Raw genomic sequence first — 21,372 nt, 5'->3', positions numbered from 1 at the left:
TGTTCTTGTTGGTCAACTGTAGAGTGTGAATGGGTCGGCTCTTCCTGTAGTGTTTGGGGGTCTTTTTTAAATATACATGTAATCGTTTAGTAAATCTAAACCGTTATAAGATCAACAAGTTCTGTTGTCTGTAATGGTCCCAGGTCTTAACAATGCCAGTTTTGAATAGTGCGTTTATCATATTCACACTGTCTCTGTCTGTCTGTCTCTCTCTCTCTCTCGCCCAATCATTTTATAAGATCAACAAGTTCTGTTGTCTGTAATGGTCCCAGGTCCTTACAATGCCTGTTTTGCATAGGGTACTTATGTTATCCACACTGTATCTGGCTCTGTCTCTCCCCTCAAATTTAATTAAAAATTAAATTAAAAAAGAGTGTGTGTGTGTGGGTGTTTGTGTGTATAGGTTAATTGTTTTTGTAAAAAAAAAAAAAAAAAAAAGCTGTGGTTATATTTTATCTCTCACATAATGTGTTCATTCGTTTTACTTAAATACATTCTAGGGTCTTAAAGCTCATAAGAGTTAGACTTAAGATAAGGATATGCTTTTAAGGTATTTTAGCGGTCTCAATCACTGATGATAAGGAATCGTTTAAAAAATAAAAACAACTGATCACTCAATGCTAAATAGATCACAACACTCAAGGCTAAATCACTCACACCATGGGGGGCGGGGGTGGGCTCAGACAACAGTAGGTATGGCGTGTGGTATCAAAACATTCAGAATACTTTTAAACTATATAATTTATAAGCTTTGTAAAATAAACCCAAATATCTCTTTTGCGGGGATAAATGCTGTTCTGAGTAGTTTGTGACTTGTTTAATCCCAACAAAGCATCGCTATTAAAAAAAAAAAATCACTGTAAAAGCGCAAGTTATTTTAGATCTTTATAGTTATTTTCTTGGCTCAGGTTGTTTTTTAGCACTTATAAAGGCCTGAAATATTCTTAGTGGTTGTTGACTATAGGTCTAGATGCTTAAAAATGTTTTTTTGAGAGACCAAAAGGTTCTAATAAAAGTTTAGAGTAGAGAGGAGAGAGATCGTCTCCATCTTGGTTTCTATTTGAAATTTGCTGCAGTGTCATTTTATTGGTTGGTTTTGATATGTTAATTGGTAACAGGGCGGCACAAAGGCCAGACCAGAACAATGCCTTACAAGCAGATCCGGCATGTGGCCATCAGTATAAGTATGAAGGTCTGGTCTTCAGCTCGACAGACTCATACTGACCTTTGGATTTAAGACTAAAGATCAACAATGTCCGGAAACAACATCAGCGACTTCGATTTAAACGAGTTTTTAGGTAAGTCTTCAGATTATTTTCATTGACTCAGAGCGTGTTGTGTGCATGTAAATAAGGCTATAGCATCTGTTTTAAGTTCTGTAAAATTATTTTTCAGCCAGTCAACAGGAGTTAATTCCCAACGCTGAGGAGATCATCTGGAACAACGACGGTAAGATTTTTGTGTTTGCGCTCATGGGTTCTTATGTATGGGTGTGTGTGGTTTTGAAGCGGCTCATTAGAGTTATGAAAACGTTTTAATATATATTAATGCCGGTCTCTTTAATTACACAGAAACTATCGAAAGGCCTGTGATTAATGTCTCCGAGGATTGACCAAGAGAAGTGGTTGTGCCTAGAGAAGGCTGTCTGCCGACCGGGTAAGAACTAAACCCCCGTTTGTTTGTATAACGTTTCTGTAACAGTATTAAGAAACGTGGTTCGAGACAACGAAAGGCCTTCCACATCGAGGGCTTGTTTCGTTTTACCTTCGAGAACGTAACCTTTCAAGAATCTGAAAGGCCGTCAGCCCCAGTATCTGATAGCTGTGAGTATACACTCACCTAAATGATTATTAGGAACACCTGTTCAATTTCTCATGAATGCAATTATCTAACCAACCAATCACATGGCAGTTGCTTCAATGCATTTAGGGTTGTGGTCCTGGTCAAAACAATCTCCTGAACTCCAAACTGAATGTCTGAATGGGAAAGAAAGGTGATTTAAGCAATTTTGAGCGTGGCATGGTTGTTGGTGCCAGACGGGCCGGTCTGAATATTTCACAATCTGCTCAGTTACTGGGATTTTCACGCACAACCATTTCTAGGGTTTACAAAGAATGGTGTGAAAAGGGAAAAACATCCAGTATGCGGCAGTCCTGTGGGCGAAAATGCCTTGTTGATGCTAGAGGTCAGAGGAGAATGGTCCGACTGATTCAAGCTGATAGAAGAGCAACTTTGACTGAAATAACCACTCGTTACAACCGAGGTATAGAGCAAAGCATTTGTGAAGCCACAACACGTACAACCTTGAGGCAGATGGGCTACAACAGCAGAAGACCCCACCAGGTACCACTCATCTCCACTACAAATAGGAAAAAGAGGCTACGATTTGCACAAGCTCACCAAAATTGGACAGTTGAAGACTGGAAAAATGTTGCCTGGTCTGATGAGTCTCGATTTCTGTTGAGACATTCAGATGGTAGAGTCAGAATTTGGAGTAAAAAGAATGAGAACATGGATCCATCATGCCTTGTTACCACTGTGCAGGCTGGTGGTGGTGGTGTAATGGTGTGGGGGATGTTTTCTTGGCACACTTTAGGCCCCTTAGTGCCAATTGGGCATCGTTTAAATGCCACGGCCTACCTGAGCATTGTTTCTGACCATGTCCATCCCTTTATGTCCACCATGTACCCATCCTCTGATGGCTACTTCCAGCAGGATAACGCACCATGTCACAAAGGTCGAATCATTTCAAATTGGTTTCTTGAACATGACAATGAGTTCACTGTACTAAACTGGCCCCCACAGTCACCAGATCTCAACCCAATAGAGCATCTTTGGGATGTGGTGGAACGGGAGCTTCGTGCCCTGGATGTGCATCCCACAAATCTCCATCAACTGCAAGATGCTATCCTATCAATATGGGCCAACATTTCTAAAGAATGCTTTCAGCACCTTGTTGAATCAATGCCACGTAGAATTAAGGCAGTTCTGAAGGCGAAAGGGGGTCAAACACAGTATTAGTATGGTGTTCCTAATAATCCTTTAGGTGAGTGTATATCTGCAGTCTGTAAATAAGAGGTTAAAGCTTTTTATAAAGCGGTGTGGTTAAAGGTTAAACATGTCTCTTACCTTCACAGCGGTGCAAAAAGCTAAACCAGCCGAAAAACATAAGAAACGATTATTCTGTGGAGGTAAGTAAGATCTTTCAAACTTTAAAGTTTTTAAAAGGGCTTTGTTTGTCCGTTGAGGGCTAATATTTAAGTGATGTGTGCCTGTTTCCTGTAGAGCTGGGGGTTCTGGGAAAGATCTTTAGAAGTCCGGACAGGTCTAGGCTTGTTTCTGGGAAACGTGTTTAGAAATGACCGATTGATGGTTAGGAAGTTAAGCCGTCCGAAAGGGTTTAGTAAGTTGTTTGGCTTATCTCCCGCTATTATACTTCTGTTTTAAAGTGGTTGTAGGAAAAGGCTTGAAGGTGTTCATTGTATTTAATATTTAAACAGATCGTGAAAACGTTTGTGAAACAGGAAGTCCCGGGATCAGGAAGCGTTTACACTGGGAAGGTTCGTTTAAAAATGAAATGTTGTTGTGTGTGTGTATAAAAGTTTTTTATTAACAATATTACAGTTTTTAAAGAAACATTTAAGAAACAGTTTATTTACAGCGGCTTCTCTGTTTTACATTTATTATAAGCTTTTAGATTTTATCAAGTCCTAATAAATATATTGTCTGTAAATAATAAGGCGTTGTAGTGAATGTCTAAGTCTATTTTCAAAGGTCTAAAAAAGCTAAAGGTTTTGAATGTCCTGGACATGTTGTTTTAAGTTTGATTTCTGTCGCCGCTTAAAGATGTAAATGTAATGTATATTTTTATTCTTCCCAAGACTCTTGGGATAGTCATTCTGTGGATGAACTATTGAGGACAATTACCCTGTCTAAGTGGGATCAAATATCTTCCCCGGTGAGATCACCGAGAGGATCCCCCACGGTGGTCTTGGAGACCCCCCAACATCTACTCAGGCCACAGCCTTCTGGGGGTAATTCAACACCCCAGATTCAGCCCGCCGCATTGTCGGGCGGAACAAATACAGCCATCCAACAACCTCAGGGGTCGCCGTCAGTCAGGGCTGACACACCACCCAACGACGGCCTGGTTTCAACGTCGTCCCCCAGAACTGTTTCTTGGCTACAGAAACGCGGAACAGTACCCCGCGCTTGGCCAGGATGTCACCGCAAAGGCCTTCTTGGTCTCCGTCCGTGAGTATACGCTCGCTCCCTGCCTCCTTCGACCGAGATTTACCGGAGCGACCATCCTTTGAAGCTGAGCCAGGACACCAGCCCCCGGAGCTACTTCCTGAAGGTCGGCATGAGTTGCTACATACTTTGTTACAAAATCAAAGACTTGTGTTAGTGGGGCAAAACCTGGTGATCCAAAACACCCTTATTAATACCCTTACTAACGAATTGTACCGTATTTAATGTTTTAATAGACACAAAACGCCTTACTATTGTGGGTTGTTGGAAAAATAAAAAATAAATTAAAAAATGTCCGGACTTGGTAAAAGAACTCACGAACTAAAGGATTATGAACAAGCTAGGGCCCCAAAAAGACCTTCCCGAGAGAACATCCCCGGCCCTGTTGTGAACTCCTCTGATGTCCCAATGAACCTGGAACTATTACAAATGATAAATGATTTAAATAACCCCCAACTACCACCGATAGAATGTGAATTAACAGACTTACCGGTGAACCCCGACCTGTTACAGTTGGTCAATGATCTAAATAACCACCTCCCACCGGTAGCGCTTATAGAGTTTCACCCCCTAGTTCACCCCAATTTGTTTGAAATGGTGGAGGCTTTGGAGGAGCTACCCCGTCCAAATTCTGCCCCTATTATAAATGATTTGAGTCAATTAGAACACAGGATGGCGGCAGAAGCAGCCGTCACTATAGAGGAGGGTCTTGACATTAACCGGTTGGATATCTTTGAAGGACTTTTACAGGCTTTAAATGAGCCTCCTCAAAAAGGGGGTTTTGTAGATGTCAGCAGTGGGGGTGTTCGGAATGTGGAGGGTTCTGAGACTGATAAGGCTGTGGAGGACATGCTCTGTGAGAATGTAGGGGGTGAAGGCTTTGTTCAAAATGATGATGTGTCCAAGAGTTCCAGTGATCCCGTGATTATAGATAGACCGGCCTATAACAATTTTGAAATGATTCAGCGTTTTAATTTTGCGGAACTTTTAAATTGTGACAATTATGCAGAAATATTTGTCAACATACACGAGGCCTTGCAAAACATGCTTGAACAGGTTGCTGAAAGGGTCAGACCTTGAGATGTTGTACAGTTAGAACTCAGAGGGGATGATTTGTTTAGCAACCTATCTGTAATGCTGAGTGGAGATAATTTAGATGTTGATGAATTTCTGGCTAAAATCGAAGCGTTGTTGCAAAGTAACGCAGCCATCTTAGCTGATGAAAGTCTGTCTCTGGTAATGAATGTGGTTCATAACCCTGAGGGTGGGGCGCTTAGAAGACTGTTGAAATGCTTGAAGAACGACATCATTAGGACCAAGCTCAGGCAATTAGTGGTGAGTTCCAGTGGGGACAATAAGCTCAGTTTTGCTTACAGTTTAATAAAACTACTCACCCCCGACATGCCTGAACCCCAAGCTCTGCAAGAGGCTTTAATGCTTCATCAGAGGGCCGGCTTAAACTCTCAACAGATGGTTGCCTTTTCAGACATTACCAAGTTTGAGGAGTTGTTGTCTTTAAAAATTGTTGTGTGGTACCGTTGTGAGGTAAAGGAAGTATTTGTGAAATTTCAGACACATCCTGAAACCCATAAACAGACACTGTTTCTCTTCCTAAGTGATAGTCATTACTTTGGAATAAAGAGTTTGACGGCTTTTTTGGGTTGTTCGTATGTTTGTCATTGGTGTTATAAGGCCTTCAATGATAAGCTTAAGCACCGCTGTGACGGTTACTGTAACATCTGTTTCAATCCGCAATGTCGTAAGGGTTTGGCCCCTACCATCCGATGTAAAGATTGCTTAAGGATTTGTCTCTCAGCATTCTGTTTTTCCGAGCATAAGGTACAGAGGGCCGCTGCTGAGGGGGTTAAAAAACAGAGTTATTGTGATCAAACTAAATATTGCCCGCAGTGTTGCCTCCAGTACCGTTTTCATGAGGTTAAACCACACAAATGTCTGGAGTCGAGATGCAGGATCTGTAATGCTGATTTAACCCCGGGGTCCAAACACCAGTGCTTTATTCAGCCGGTTAAAAAGGAGCCGCCGCACAACCGGTATGTCTTTTTTGATTTTGAATGTCGGCAAGAAAATGGGGTCCACGTTGCTAATTATGTACACTGTATTGACATTTTGGATCGTGAGTGGTCAGCTAGCGGTGAGAGTTGTGTCAGGGATTTCTTTACGCGGTATCGCGGTCCAAAATACCTCAATTACACATGTATTGACCACAATGCTAAGGGTTATGATTCTTACATTTTGATGAAGTATCTGGTGGAAAATGGGGTGACCCCAAAAATAATAGCTCAGGGTAGCAAGATCATGTGTTTCACCGACGAAGCTTTCAACCAACGTTACATAGACTAGTTAAATTTCCTCCCCATGAAATTGAGCGCTTTGCCTAAAGCTCTGGGTTTTGAGGCTCAGAAGAAAGGTTGGTTCTGCCATTTTTTTAATACTAAGGACACTCAAAATTATCGAGGGTCCTACCCGCCCGCCTCTTATTATGGGGTTGATACTATGATGTCTCATGAGAGGGAGGAATTCTTTAAATGGTACAATACGGTTAAGGGAGGTGTTTTTGATTTCCGAGAAGAGATGGCCGCTTATTGTAAAAATGATTTGGTGATCCTTAAAGAAGCCTGTGTGCGTTTCCACGCTGAGGTTATCAACACCTCGGGTCTCGACCCTTTGCAAAGTGGGACCATAGCGTCTCTCTGCATGAAAATGTATCGGTCCAATTTCTTGCAGAAAAACACTATAGCGGTCACCACTTCTGACAACTATCGTGCTAGACAAAATAACTTTTCGACTGTCTCCATACAGTGGCTGGAATACCTGAGTGCCCGGGATAACATCTTCATCAGACATGCTTTAAACCAAGGGGAAGTCAAAATGGGGCCTTACTACTTAGACGGTTTTAGCGATGTGTCCGGGCGGCGTACCGCTTATGAGTTTGCTGGTTGTATTTACCATGGCTGTCCTCAGTGCTTCGACCCAAACACCTTTAACCCCGTAACACAAAAACTCTGCGGTGATATGTACTATGATTTCCAGGAACGAATTGAAACTTTAAAAAACACCTATGGTTTGAACGTGCTGGTGATTTGGGAACACGAGTGGATGACCCTGAAGCAACAGGATGCGGGGGTACAACGGTTTATGGAAACCTTGGACTTTCCTGAACGTCTAGAGCGTTATTTGGGGGTCGTACCAACGCCCTCTGTTTACATTATGAGGTAAAGGAGGGTGAGAGAGTAGATTACTATGATTTCACCAGTCTGTACCCTTATGTCAACAAGACCAAAATGTACCTGGTGGGGCATCCAACCATTGTTTATCGTGAGTTTCTCGAAATCGGACATTACTTTGGTTTGATCAAGGTCACCATGTACCCTCCTCGCGAGCTGTTCTTACCCGTGTTGCCTTACAGGTGTTCGGGAAAATTGATGTTCCCTCTGTGTAGAACGTGTGTGGAAACTGAAAATCAAACTACCTCTTGTCTGCACAGTGATGAAGAGAGAGCACTGACGGGTGTCTGGTGTAGCATTGAGCTTGACAAGGCGGTGGAGAAAGGTTACAGAGTCGGTAAGGTGTATGAGGTTTGGCATTTTTCTGAAAAATCTGATACTCTTTTTGCTGATTACATTATGACCCATCTGAAAGGGAAACAGGAGGCATCGGGCTATCCCTCATGGTGTGTTGACGCCGCGGCCAAAGAGCGATACGTTCAGCAAAATTTTGAAAAGGAAGGGATCCGTCTAGAGCCGGGGAACATAACTGTAAACCCCGCCAAGAGACAAATGTCCAAACTGATTTTTAACAGTCTGTGAGGGTAAGTTTGGGGAAAGAAATAACCGTCTAAACACAACCTTGATTAAAACCCCTGAACAGTTTATAGAATTTATGTTTTCCAAACAACATGCAGTATCACACTTTCAATTCTTAAATGACCACGTGGCACAGGTCCAGTGGAGGGCCCCTAAAGATTTCCCCACCAAACAGGGGAACATTAATGTTTTCATAGCGGTTTTTACCACGGCTTACGCCCGGCTTGAACTGTACAACTTAATGGATCAGTTGCAGGAACGCACGCTCTATCATGATACTGACTCTGTAATCTTTGTCACCAGGCCAGGGGATTGGGTCCCTCCCCTCGGGGACTATCTTGGGGAGTTAACGAGCGAACTAGATCCTCAAGACCACATAGTGGAGTTTGTTTCAGGGGGTCCTAAGACTTACGCATACAGAACGGCTGCGGGTAAGACCTGTATGAAAGTTAAGGGTTTCACTCTGAACCATTGTAACAACAAGCTCATTAACATCAAGCCGGAAATCAGATCTATCGCAATAAAAAGGGGTACACATTGGAAAATAGATCACTAAACAAACGGGTCAGGGTGGTGTACAATAAAAGAGTGTTGAAGACTGATTATACCACTCTGCCTTATGGATATTAGCGGTTGTTTTGATAACAGACTTCAACACCCTTTCTCCTGTATTATAGCTGGTCCCTCCAATTCGGGTAAGAGCTATCTTATAAAGAACATCATAGAAGATGTGGACGCAACCGTGTCCCAAGCTCTTGACAACATAGTGTGGTGTTACTCTTGCTGGCAACCTCTCTACGATGATTTGGCTTAAAAAAATAATAATCTGAAATTTGTGCAAGGTCTCCCCACCTCGTTGTGTGACGATGACTTGTTCCCGCCTGGTCAAACTAATCTAGTGATCCTTGATGACCTGATGGAGCAGGCCGGTGACAACAGTGAAGTGGAAAAAGCTTTCACAAAGTACACTCATCATAGGAATTTAAGTATTATTTATTTAGTTCAAAATCTATTTTTTCAAGGTAAAAAAAGCCGCACTATTAATTTAAACGCCAATTATATAATTATTTTTAAAAACCCCAGAGATAAACTACAGGTCACCGTCTTGGCTCGTCAAATGTACCCTAACCAGACCAAGTTCTTTTTGGAGGCATTTGAGGATGCCACCAAAAAACCCTACGGGTACTTGATTGCGGACTTAAAAGCACAAACCCCAGAAGACTTTCGCCTCAGAACAGGTTTGTGCCCGCCCGATTGGCCGGCAGTGTATGTGCTAAAGAAAAGGAAATAAATAAGAATGTCTGTTCGGATTAAAAGAAATCTGCCGCTTTTGCAAATGTTATTTGAGGGGAGCCCGCGCCATAGGAAAGCTGTGCTGGCAGGGGCCCCCTCGGATTTGATCGAGACCCTGTGTGAAATAGCTTTTAACATCTTACGCGGTAATATACCACTAACCCCTTCTCAACATTCTAAACTCAAAAAACAAAAAGCGGTTATCAAGATCATCGCTAATAAGAAGTATTCTATTAAAAGAAAAAGAAAGAAGATTAATCAAACCAGGGGTTTTATTGGCCCGCTGTTGAGCATAGCCCTTCCTTTCCTAACCAGTATTCTAGCTTCCAGAGTGGGTTAATAATGGAATATGCTCAGAAAATGTTTTTGATCCCTCAGGAGCAGCTTGAGAAACTTAGAAAAAATGTTGTCGGGCCAGAGCCCATTAGACAAACGGCCGAAAACAACCTGGACTCTGAAATGAAAGCTATACTGGCCAGGGCCGATTTAAATCAGTATTCCAAAGCCCAGTTGTATAGCAACACGTTACAGCGCTACCTCCGTCTGGTTAGACAGGGTGAAAAAGATCAAAACATTTTAACTTTAACCATGGCCTCTCAAGAAAATGGTTCTGGGTCTGATGCAGGGGGTACGGTTGATAAAGATGTTGCAGTGACCGAACCTGTTGAGAGTTCAGAGGGAGATGTTGTAACGGATGTTTTGAGAAACATGCCGGCCAGAGGCAAAAGAAATGCAGAATATATCCTGCACAAAAATGGTTCAGAAACCGCGGGTAACGGCTTGGAATGAACAGGGTGAATTTGTTTTTAAAGGACAACTGATCAAAGGTTCACACATTTGATTTGTTGAAGAGTGTCACTAGCACTAATAAGGTACCCGATAGTCGCCGACCTGTAGGCTGGAATGCTTTCCTACAGGCGATGGCCTGTCTGAACATGACCCAATCAACAGTTCCTAACCAGGAAACGCGACAAAAAATCCGTCTGTGTAAAGAGGTGGAGACTGATCTGACTCCGATATCTCATTACTCTGACCGTGCTGAGCGACCATCCTCAGGATCTATCCATCGTTGGGAAGCTTATTAATCTCATGCTTTTATTTGTCTCCCCTGTAAATAATGACCCGACAAACAATTTTTTATTTTATTTATTTTATTTTCAAATGTTGTACATTTATTTATAACATAACCCCTGCTTTGTATGAGAATTGTGTTGAATAAAAACAAAACTAATGATTCAAAGGCTGTTTTCATTATTTTTTCACCTTAACACGCATGACATCTTTTAAAATCCTCACATGAACACCCCATCTGTATACATGGCTGGCTAGGGTCGTAAGTCATTGTGTTATAAGGGGGGGTCCACAGTGTCCTGACAAACTCTGTCACTTTTTTATCATTTTGGCCTAAATCCTCACTGTACAAGGCCATAATATTGGGGTATGACCTTCCTTTAGATCTATGATATAAGAAAAACACACAGTGTTGACCACAAGTGAAGGTCTGAAGACTTTGTACTTGACGACCGCTGTAAATGGTTTCTTGACAGCTGTTGAGCAGAAAGTTATTGATCTTCCGAGGGAAAGGTCTGAAATCCGGGGGGTTTCCATAGGAATCAAAAAATTCACCACGGTGGTCCTCCCTTAGATAAATAGCCAGCCAATGTTCTCCGGGCATATTTTTAGGGTGTGTGTTGATTATGTACATTGCAGGTAAATTCTTGATCTTAAATTTAGGCAGCTGGTCGCAGGCATAGACTCCTTGAAACAGTTTCCATGAGCCGGCCAGGGCATTCATGATGTGGTTGAGCTCTCTGGTGTTCATTTTAATAATAATCATACGGAACATTTCTCCTCTGATTCACCTCAGTAATGTTGTCAAACACAGCATACACGACCATATTTACAGTGCGTGGTAGAGGCTGCTTGAAACGCATCTCCAAACGCATATTGCCCGTCTTCATCAGTGAAAAATGTTGTCCACACTCTTCGTCAGGGGTCAGGTTGAAACCGTACAGGGTGTAACCGCTGCAGTATTCCCGGGGATCGATCAGCAGAGGTTGATCCTTGAGATGGCGACCCGTAGCCAGTACTAGACTGTAATATTCACGAACCGCATTGCCGTTTTCAAAGTCAGGTTGAAAAGGTCTGGATGGAACCTGCACACCATCGACGTACAACGCTATAAATTCCGCGTTATAATGTTTAAAGTTAAAGGGGTTCTTGTTGTAAACCCCGGTAAATGCATCATTATCCACGAGACCTATAATAACCTGTTTTGGGAGCTGTCCTAGAAACAGATTTTCCTGGTTCATCACCCGTGTCCCCCCGGGGATACTGTGGACTTTCATATAGACTCTTTCGATCGGTTACTTGTCGTTTGCCGTCATTAAAGCCTGCGCATGTCCTAGTTTAACCGCCAGGGAGACGGACACTTTTTTCACAAACAGCGAGGCCGATAATATGGTCAGTTTATATTTTTCAGTATCAGGGGTCATCAGACAAAAAGCAGTTTTACTACGGATCATGTTAATTTTAATGTCTACCCCGTTGAGCATGAGTTTTTCTTGGAAAAATATGTCTGCATGGATATGCCCCATTAGCTCAAAGGTCCGCCCTTCTGTTGAAAAGGCCGTTCTTTTTGCAAACCCTTATTGAGTCCCTCTGGATCCTTGTCGTCCATAGCTTCCGGGGTGTCTTTGAAGAAAAGGCCGGATCTGAACTGTTTGCTTAGGGTCTCCTCACTATAATTAAGGATACACTCCATCATGGCTCTATAGGGGTAAGTATTGCTGCTTTGACTAATGATCCGATCTCCCAGGGTCACATCCACCTGTGAAAACATGGTGGCCACCGGGTAATTGATGACCCCAGCATTGGCCGTCTTCTCGATTGCATCGCCATCCTCATCAGTCACTTTACAGTTCATTAAAATAAATGTGTTATTCAAATCAATATAATCCTCGCCATTGCCAGCTATAAAAAACTCCAGAGGGGCCGTGTCTGAAATTGTGGAAAGAGGGGGAATCTCTACATATATGCTCTTATCTATACTCGTTTGAGTGTATGGAACTGTAAACAGATCCAGTTCTGATTTGACGCATTCTTCCGATAGACTGTGGACAAAAGACATGTTTAAAAGATGTATCCTGAGGCTCTATTTGTTTTTCTTTGAGACTTTCTTTTTGCAGGTTTTTTCTTGTGCTGCTTCCTTCTCCGAGTGTTTCCACGATATGTTGGAGAATGAGCGATTCTTCGTTTTTTGTTAGCCACGGATCTTCGTCGCCCTGGTGGACACATGCTGTTTCTTCTTTTACCCCCCTTCCTCGCCATTACCATGAGACCCGAACCCTCCTGATGCTCATGGCTAGCTGCCCGATTCATAACATTGGTGAACACGTCACTAACAATATTTTTAGCCGCTGATTTCAAGTGGGGTCTGGCTATAGCAAAGCCTCTCTTAAGCAGGGGTACGGCCATTCTAAAGAGACCACGAAAGAGTCCTCCTAGACCGGCACCATACATTGTGGGGGCTCCTACAAAACCGGGCAAGCCGTTCCCGGCTTGCGTCTTGTAATAATCCACATAGGCGATAGGATCTACATAACCCCTCGAGGTAGCCATTTTAATAATGTACACACTGTTTCAGGGGTCGAAAATGTAGTTTGACAATAACTTTACCGAAGCGGAAGGGTACGTTGATATTCTGATCCGATTTTACTTCGATCGTGATGTTGTCAAAGTGGGTCTTTGAGACTGGTATGTAGTGTGGCTTGTCATAAGTAATTGTGACCATGTCATTGCTTTTACCTTTAATAAGTACATTTCTCAAAAGGGGGACATAACTATCCCCGACCCTCTGTTGGGTTATGATATCCGTATACACATAAAGAGTGTAAAAGCCGCCCCTGATGTCAGCCGGGAAGGGGGCCACCACTTCTGAGAACCTGCTCTCTGTGTCAGAATAGAACCCTAATATACGCCCCAGTTGGTCGCTGGTTTGAATGCTAATAACTGGTTTTGACACCTTGTACACTCTGTTTTTAATAGGGTTGTAATATAGCTTGATGTTGGGGGTGCCTTCTGAGAACTGTTTATGCATATCTTTTCAACTCTGTATACACTGTCTTTACCCACAATAATTTTTTGTAACTCGACTTCGTAAAACGTTCCTTCTATATCCTCCCCGTCATAGTCTTTTAACCGGTACATGGGGGGGTCTCTAGCCAACTGTTCGGTAACTGTAAAATATTCGTCAGAAAATGTTTGTTCATAACCTTTGGCAAAAGTACTCCTTAGCTTTGAAACACGAACCACATCACCGATGTTGAACTTATAAGTAGTTTTTCCCTTCTTAATAAATGGTCCGTATAAATTTTTATAGACCTTAAAAGAATTACTTTGATCAACATCTATAGGCTTCATTTTAATACTGGTGTGATACCCTTGGTTGTAAGCATCGATAAAATCCTGAACTTTATCAAAATACTTGAACGTGTTGACCGCTGTAAAATATCTCCACATTTTGGTCTTTATGGTGCGGTTAAACCTCTCCACTACCGATGCCTTAAGTTCATTACCGGTGGTGAAATGATGTATTTTGTGTCTCTGTTGAGAAACTCTTTTCCTTTATCAGTCTGCAGTTTTTTAGGACATCGACCCTGGGACAATATATCCTCAAAGGCCCTTGTCACCGCCCGACCTGTTTTATTATGTAGAATGCGAGTCCAGGCATATTTTGATAAAACATTGATACACATCAACATAAATTTGTGACCATTGTTATGTTTTGATAAATTTGACATATCGACTAGATCCATTTGCCATTGTGAGTCTATGTCAGTTGCATATACGCGGTTTCTTTTAAAGTTAATCCTGAGAGGTTTATGTAAGGTATAGGCGTCTTGTTCCCGTAACCATTCTGAAACAACCACATCATTAACCTTCACTCCGGCCTCAGCGAGTCCTCTTTGAAAACCCTTCTTACCCGCCAAACCCCCAATCTTGGCTGGGTTGTAGTATAGTTCCTGCATTTGGGGAGCTTGCCGAGTCATTCTGTCAAATAACCACACAGACCCACACTATGCGCAAAGTTTTTATACAAGGTTTTTTATTCAACTTCAGGAGAGCAGATACCCCTTTTTAGACATTTGAGAAAAGTATAACATACACAACAATTTTTTGCTACGGTCCAGACAAAAATAAATCAGATGATTGATTACTTGATCTATATCAACAAATACCTGTTTCTTTATCTTGTAGGCACACACCTCAGTTACATATGTAAATAAAACAACAATATGGCCTATTTTAAAAGTAAACAGAGGTGTATTAAACATGCTCAGTAAAAGGTCATACAGATGTTGATGAAATGGCCTAATATCATTCTTGGCCCCCTTGAGCGCTTCATCCCAGTGTTCGTACCCCCTGGTCTTTGTTACAGCAGCCATTAACTTTTCCAGGTTTGAAAGTTGATCCTCATCGATGGTTAAATCTGTAGAGAAAAGGCTCGCGTTGGCTACTTTTCTGTCAAGCACATGGTGTAATAGCGCTCTCAGGTTAGCTGCAGAGTGTTGATGACAGAACCAGTTGCAGAAGCAGTCCAGAACATTCCCCATGTTCAAAGTCCCTTAGTTCAGGTCAGAGTCTGAATCAGTGGCGTAGATGTCGAATTCTTCGTCGCTGCCCCCAGCTTTATCTTCTTTACGTAAGAAATAAACTTTTAGCTTGCCAGTGGTTTTTCTACTCGGCTCATCCAGGTCATTGAGCAGCTGCCCAAGTTTCTCTATTATAAACGGCTCCTTTTTCAGCTCCAGCAAAATCTCATCTATGATTTTCTGGACTTGTCCCGCAGTGACATGTATGTGGGAGTAAGACAGCACCTTGATTAGTGCCGGTTTCAGCCACGGTTTGTTCAGTCTTCTGTAAAACACGTTGAAATAGAACAGGAAATAGTAACGGTCTGGTTCAAACAAACAACTGTGTCTCAACTGACTGGGGTGATTCACTTCACACCCCCGATAGACTTCTTTCAGAGCTCGGTCGATGAGAGCACTCAGAATATACACCAGGGTGCTTTTAACCAATCTGCTTACTTGGTCACATATCCCGGGCATAAATCCTGCGTCTTCATCACGCCCCCGGGACAGTCTGATGCTCATTGGGTCGCCTGGTGGTTTGTGGGGTGTTTCTACATCCATTGGACTGACCCCCTCCTGAGACGCACAGACGATCGAGGCCCTCCATGAGCTCCAGAGGCTGGGGATCCCCGAGACTCATTTGGACATCCATCGCCCCGCATGTTGTTTCGTCCTGAGGGACCGGGGTCTGAGGTCTTGGAGGGTAACCGCAGTCAGAGGGTTCCGGAGTGTATACAAAATCTGGGGATTAGAACCAGGGGTGATCCCGGGTTTGAAGAGGCCTGTAGAGCCTGTCGACGTCTGCAGCTTTCGGGTAAGACATTCTCTTTAATTTTAAACCATGAATGAATTGTTGCGCCTTTTATCCTATCTCTTCACTACGTCACGACACACCGTCCTCTTAGAAGAGAGTAGCCCCTGAGCCGTCAGACCCCCCTCCAAAACCCCACACGTCATCTGTTTTATCATCGTCGTCGTCCTTCAAGGGGGATATATAATCCATAATCCAGCATATTCTCCTTCTAACCGAATCCAGTTGCGAACATTTGGTCAAGATGTCAAAACCGTCATTTATACAGGTTATGACCTCTTTCAAGAACGGCCAGTCCACGGCGTCAAACATAATTTCAGTAACCTGTTTTTCTGGATCCTCCACACCCCCTTCAATAGGGTTTGTAATCAGGGTACTGCTAAACAAAACCTTACGATCTGTAGTTAGAGATAGACTCTTCACCACTCTACCGTAGTTCTGCAAGCTTTCCCATTCACACCTTTCAAAACCCTGAGTCGGAGACTCCGTTTCGCATTCTCTTTGACCCTCTTGCAAGCCTTCTAGAGTCTTATCCACAAGCCCCAGATCTCTCCAGGCCATCACCTTCAACCAGTCCTCATAAGAGTATTCAATTACCGTCTCAAAAGGTTCCAACGTACCCTCCTTCTCTCCCAAAGCAAAAAGCTTAACTCCAACATAGCTGGGGTCCCTTTTAAAGCGGTAACCCCGTCGAGCCCCCCAGAACAACACCCAGGAGCGTTCAATCTTCAAATTGGTGAGTACAGGAACCCTTGCCCGGGATTGTTTCTTGCGTGATTTCATGTTGATGTCGCTGGACATGTTGAAGAAGTGGGATGTTTCAGATGCTGAGAATTAAAGAGGTATTGCCTAAATGCAGCGCGGGTTCTTAAATAGAGAGGAGAGTTTTGGGGCGTTGCCTTCAGAGGGGTGGGGGTATTTATGGGTGGCCTTGTTGTTCAGGGTTTTATGGGTGTACACTTTCTGACGGATATGACGTAGGAATAATTAAGGAAATAACTCTACCTAAAATCACGGCCCCCAATTATGACGTAGGAATATTAATAAGCTTAGGGCATACGTCATAACAAAATAGGCCGCGCCCAAAAAACCCTACTATCTACTCATGAAACTCGCAAGTGTTGTAGACACAACTTATACCTACAATTGCAGTGAAAACTACACATGTCGGTCACATGGTGCTGCTGCCATGTTGCGATTAGAGACGAAATTGTGAAATGCTACAAAAATCTTCTTCTCTAAAACCAACGGACACATGCATATGCCACTTCATACACATGTATACCTTATGGCCTACTGTTACGCTTGTTCATCAGAAGTTGCTCGGTCTCACGCTTTGTCTGCCAGGCTGCGTTTTCTGATTCAAGCTTTGGTGCCTTCTACTCCATGCCACTTATACCCACTGTGCCACAAATTGGTATGCATGTTACACAGTACTAACAAGGTTGTTAAAGGCGAGTTGCCCCAGTAAAAAACATGAGTGCTGTGGGCCAATGAAAAAAAACGTACGCGCCACTTCAGACAAGTTACACATTTCCTGGACACTGGAATGCAGTACGCACATGAAACTCTGCACATGTGTGTATGCCTCTGCCTTGAAGAGAAAACCAGAGAATGAAGTTCGTGGGGTACACTATTTAGCCATAATGTTGAATTTAACATGAATCTGCATGTGAATGTGAAAATGGCTACTACTCCAGAATGATAAAGCCCAGTGCCCTGAAACTGTGCACGTATTACATAGATACTGCAATCTATCAAATGTGCAAAAGGCAAGTGACTGTGTGCAAAAACATGGCAGCCACAAGCAAATGACTGACCATGCATGCAAAATACGCGTATTTATAAAAGCATGAACTTTGACCCCAGAAAAAACCCATGAGCCATATTCAAAAACTCACCAAACTTGGCACAATAATAAATTACAAAATGTTATGTTTGATTGTGGTGAGTTTTGTCACCAACGGTGACACGGCGCGCTGGTACCAATGCTGAAGGCCATGTCACATGCAGCAGTGAATATCGACAGAACAGTGAATCCTAAGGTGCTTAGATTTTCAGTGATTAACATTAGTACAAACATCTGTCAAAGCTGAAAAAGCCAAGTTGATTGGACAAAAAACATGACTGCTATACACCAATGAAAATGACAGCCTCAACCATATACTGACATTCGTTATGTAGACCTCTGCCTCCATCATGAGGACAAACTTGGAAATTGCTTTCTGTATCTTCAATGTAGAAAACGTGAAACTTTCAAATGTCCATAAAACGCTTATACATGCATGAAAACTCACGAAAGTCGCAAGTGTTGTAGAAACCACTTATACCTACAAATGCAGTGAAAACTGCACATGCTGGTGTCATGGTGTTGCTAAATATTGTAATAGTAATCTAAATTGTGAAATGCAACAACAATCTTCTTCTCCACAAACAACGGACACATGCATATGCCACTTCACACACATGCATACCTTATGCCCCACTGTTACTCTTGTTCATCAGCAGTTCCCCAGGCACACGCTTTGTCCACCATGTAGCATTCTCTGATTCCAACTTTCGTGCCTTCTAATCCATGCCACTTATACCCACTGTGACACAAATGGGCATGCATGACACTAGTACAGAGTCCTACCAAGGGTGTTAAAGGCTAGTTGCCCCAGTGAAAAACATGGGTGTTGTGGGCCAATGAAAAAAACGTATGCGTCGCTTCAGACAAGTATCACATTACATCTACACTGGAATGCAGTATGCAGATGAAACTCTGCACATGCGTGTATGCCTCTGCCTTGAAGAGAAAACCAGAGAATGAAGTTGGTGGGCTACACGGTTTAGCCATACTGTTGGATTTAACATGAATCTGCATGCGAATATGAAAATGGCTACTACTCCAGAACGATAGAGCTCAGTGCCCTGAAACTGTGCATGTATTACATAGATACTGCAATCTACCAAATGTGCAAGAGGAAAGTGACTGCATGCAAAAACATGGCAGCCACAAGGAAATGACTTTGCACATATGCAAAATACGCATATTTATAAAAGCATGAAATTGACCCCAGAAAAACCTATCAGCAAAATTCAAAAACTCACCAAATTGTGTTACATTATGTCACTTATGACAGCAAATATCTGTAGCCTAATGTACTTAACATGTTAGTGATTAGACTAGTACAAAGATCTGTCAAAGTTGATGAAGCCAAGTTGATAGGACACAAAACCTGGCTGCTGTACACCAACCAAAATGAAAGCTTCACATGTCAGCCACAACATGATAGTCCTTATGTAGACCTCTACCTCCATCATGTGGCCAAACTTGAGAATTGCATTCTGCATGTTGAATAACACAAGAAAGAAAACTTACATATATGCTAGAATTAAGTGCAAAATACAATGGTACCTTACAAAATTGATGCATGGAATCAAGAAATTAATATTATACTTCACTGACATTGAAATACACACTTCAAATGACATAAGATTGACAATTACACATTTAATAACACATGCATTTAAACTACAATTGCCAGCTAAAATCTGAAACCTACTGATACAGATTGGAAAATTTGCATGCAACTTCTAGTTATCATTGTTATTTCTTATCAGATGCCCTTATCCAGAAAGCATTATAATAGTGCAATACAGTCTACAATTACAGAACAAAACACTACAAATTACAAGTTCAAAATTACATAAGTGCATAAGAAAATATACAGTTAATACAATTCCTACATACTAGATTTGTGAGCTAATAATTGTAAACAGATGTAGTCATAGTTAATAACTCAGGGGAAAGGGAGATATGGGCAATCAATATAAACACGAGTACTATGGGGTACTAGTAGGTTTTGAATATGGCAAATAATGTACATTTTTGCACTATAGGCATGTGTGCCACGCTAACCCCTATGCGCAATGTGGGTGTTGTTGGGTGAAAATACCATAAGAAATTAAGGAATATTGTGCATTTGAAAAAAACTAGCCTAGGCAGAAAAGGTTAGAGAAAACGTGTACCACAAAATACTCACAGGAGGGCCATTTATCCATTATAAGGTCCACAAGCAGACAAGTCACCTCGCCAACTCTGATCATGATTAGATACACCATATTGCAACACTACCACCTTTTTTCCAAGATAAATAATAGCATAATTATGAATTATGACATTTCAGGATTTTATGAAAACAATGCCACCGTGAACTTATTTTTCTTACAATTGTGCCATAAAGCACTAGTAAAATACAACTTTTAAAACTGGGAGAAAATTTGATAAAAACTGAAGGAGTTATGATCATTTATTTTTGTATGCATTATGTAGTAAATGTGTAATGGCTGTCTGCACAAACAGCCAGGGAAGTGGAGGACTCAGATGAGGGAAGAAATGAGTATGAAACAGAGCCGGTAAACATGGCAATAAAGGCAAGGCAAAAGGCATAGTCGGGGTCACAGGCAATAGTCAGGCATACGAGAAGGCAGAGGGCAATCCAGAAGTCAGAAACAAAGAGAACTAGCGAGGGTCAGGAACACAGGATTTCAGTGGAACAGCATAATGCTCAGTAATGCTGCTGGACATAAACAAGACTTGACATAGAATACAGGGAACAGGGGGTTTAAATACAGTGCAGATGGAAGCAGGGGACAGGGATGTGTAGTGCTGGTCCAATTGGAGAAGTGTGTTAATGGTGCAAGTGCACAAGATGCTGAGGAATGTTAATGGGATGATTGCTGGGGAATGTGAGAGACAGGGTTAGAATCCGGGTGATGTACAGGGGAACAGGGAGTGCAGATGTAACAAAATGTTTCCCCTATCTCCACACAGCAACATCCGATCCAGCAACATTTGATACAAAAAGATAATTCTGGCTATAATAATGCCAGCATTATTAATAGATATAGCTCAACCCGTCGGCAGGTTGAAACAATGGGGCTGAGTTAAAGCGTTAATACATATCACAAGGTCTTTTTACCCTGCAATATACTACATTAACTGAAGTCTTTTTTATTCTTACAATGCATACATAGACAATATAAAATTGTTAAATATTTACATATTTCTTAAGATTACTATTAGTTGAAGTTGTATTGGTAATACAGCTCCCTGTCTTTTTCAGGTCCACATGAATGTATATCATGTAACAGTTCATAAATATGATCTATTATACATCCATGCCTCAATATCAAGCTCCCCGGTCATGCAGTGGTTAAAGGCACAAAATGTAAGACTATGAGATGTTCTTGTATCTTATATATCATTGAAACCTCCTGCAATCTTTGGAGATTGGCTAAGGAACCAATCAGAGGACAGGTATCTTTTGGACTCTGGACACACAGATAAGCCAGGGTCTACCAGGGGCCTCCTTAAAATTTAGGGAACTAGATATTGGGAAGAAGTCTGTTTCCTGGACCAAACCAGATAGCATAGAATTTCCCATAGAAAAATTAATTCTAACAAATAATATTTTACAAACCCCTCCCACTTGGGTAGTGTTTCCTTTTTCAGATAACCGGGGTTGCATTCGCATCTTATCGTTTCATGGTGTGGAACTTTATTCCCATT

The sequence above is a fragment of the Amia ocellicauda genome, chromosome 2 (assembly GCF_036373705.1).
Source record: "Amia ocellicauda isolate fAmiCal2 chromosome 2, fAmiCal2.hap1, whole genome shotgun sequence".
In the NCBI taxonomy this organism is placed as follows: Eukaryota; Metazoa; Chordata; class Actinopteri; order Amiiformes; family Amiidae; genus Amia; species Amia ocellicauda.
The sequence above is the reverse complement of the archived record's forward strand: the minus strand, read 5'-3'. Positions refer to the sequence as shown.